This window comes from Phytophthora infestans, genomic scaffold (assembly GCF_000142945.1).
Source record: "Phytophthora infestans T30-4 supercont1.2897 genomic scaffold, whole genome shotgun sequence".
Lineage (NCBI taxonomy): Eukaryota > Oomycota > Peronosporomycetes > Peronosporales > Peronosporaceae > Phytophthora > Phytophthora infestans.
Window position 1 is genome coordinate 380 of NW_003305773.1, and position 1,873 is coordinate 2,252.

The window sequence follows — 1,873 nt, forward strand, 5'->3', positions numbered from 1 at the left end:
AGGGCGCGGAACTGGTCTGCCATAACATGGTTCCAATAAGTTAAAAGAACACCGAAATCGCCACAATTAGGCCTGGTTTAAGTCTGTTAAAGAGAGCGGAAAACGCATGAAATAGACTTGGTTTAACTACGTTAAAAGAGAGCGAAATAGCATGAAATAGACTTGGTTTAAGTATGTTAAAAGAGAGCGAAATAGCGTGAATTAGACTTGGTTTAAGTACGTTAAAGAGAGCAGAATAGCGCGAATTAGACTTGGTTTAAGTATGTTAGAGAGAGCAGAGTAGCGTGAATTAGACTTGGTTTAAGTATGTTAAAGAGAGCAGAATAGCGCGAATTAGACTTGGTTTAAGTATGTTAGAGAGAGCAGAGTAGCGTGAATTAGACTTAGTTTAAGTATGTTAAAGAGAGCGGAATAGCGTGAATTAGACTAGGATAAAGTATGCAAAATGAAGCTGAGGACTTTGTGAAAAAATGCGAAGTTGTTTGCTGTTCTAATTGTATGGGTTTGGAGATGTTTTTGGCTTGGATTAATAACAGGCAGGAAGCGCGAGGAAACGCAGCGAATATTGACGCGTACGCGGAAGGTGACGGCGGAGGAAGCGCGGATATGGAGGTGAAAATGGTGAAGGTGATGGCGCGAGGAAGGTGACGGCGCATGGGTGTGAATATGGAGGTGATGAAAGGTGACGGGAGGAAACGCATGATGTATATGACAAGTTGGTGTCGTACTTAAGCGGAGCGCGCGCTGTGCATGTATGAAGGTGTCGAAGGTGTTCATATTGCCTAAGACGCGTACGTGCACATGTCATGTCGCATAGGAAGCGTAGGTATGGTTGTGCAAGTCGTAAATGGCCACTTTGGTGGTTTAACATTGTTTCCAGGCCGCGTATGCGCAAATATGGGGTGCGGCGGCTATCTGCACTGCTGTGTATGAAGGTGTCGGTCTGTGTGGGGTTCCTATCGGAGAGAATACGTATGCTGCGTTGTAGGAGTGAGCTGCTGGCCACACGTTTGTATTGGAGTGCGCCACACCACCCCCCTTTTTGTTTTGTTACTATATAAAGTGTAGCCATCCACCCAGCCAATTCTGAGGGCCAGAAGGGGTATTGGGGGCCATCGTGTGCAGTCTATGGCCACGTATGTGGACATGTGAGTGTGTAAATGTGTTGTACCAATGTATACGAATGATAGACACTAATAGGCGTGTCGGTCAAAGTCAAATGTAGACGGCCATCTTAGGCTGAAAGCACCATATCCCGTCTGCTCTGTGAAGTTAAGCAGCCTCAAGCTCGGGTAGTACTCGGGTGGGTGACCACCGGGGAAGTCCGGGTGCTGTCTACTTTTTAGTTAAATAATAAATCACAATTTTACTACTACTATTAATAATGTGAAAACTTTTAAATATGAGTATTGTGGCTTCCCTCTGAAAAATTGTATCATCTCCCTTTGTAATGCGCGCGTAGTGTGCGACCTTAAGATATTGTGCGAGCTTTCCAACAATATATGCTGCGTAAATCAAACGAAATCGGAACAGCGTTTGTGATTAAGTTAGCGTGGAGGCACGTGACTCAGCAAGAACACGAAACACGAAGGAACACCGACCCACGCTATGTACACGACGGGATAGAAGAGCAACTCGAAGCACGGAAGGACATGGACGATGATAGAAGGCTTAGTCGATGCAAACCACGAAGTTTTATGCGTAGCGTGAAAGATGGAAGAGCACGCAGCCATGAAAAGGACAGAAGGACAAGAATATGACGGGAGCGTAGGGGCCACGGAAGGGAGCTAATATATAGACACCCCAGCATGCTATAAAGCACGGCTACGGAAGAGCACGCACGTTCGAAGCCACTGTAGAACATGTAGCGGTA

General features: G+C 45.8%; 1 non-coding gene across 1 annotated transcript; it reads left to right on the forward strand.

Moving 5' to 3' along the window:
* The first annotated feature begins 1,228 nt into the window (after positions 1 to 1,228).
* Positions 1,229 to 1,342, forward strand: PITG_33557. Its single transcript, XR_009934949.1, has one exon. It is a non-coding gene; the product is annotated as an 8S ribosomal RNA (ribosomal RNA).
* Positions 1,343 to 1,873: the final 531 nt, after the last annotated feature.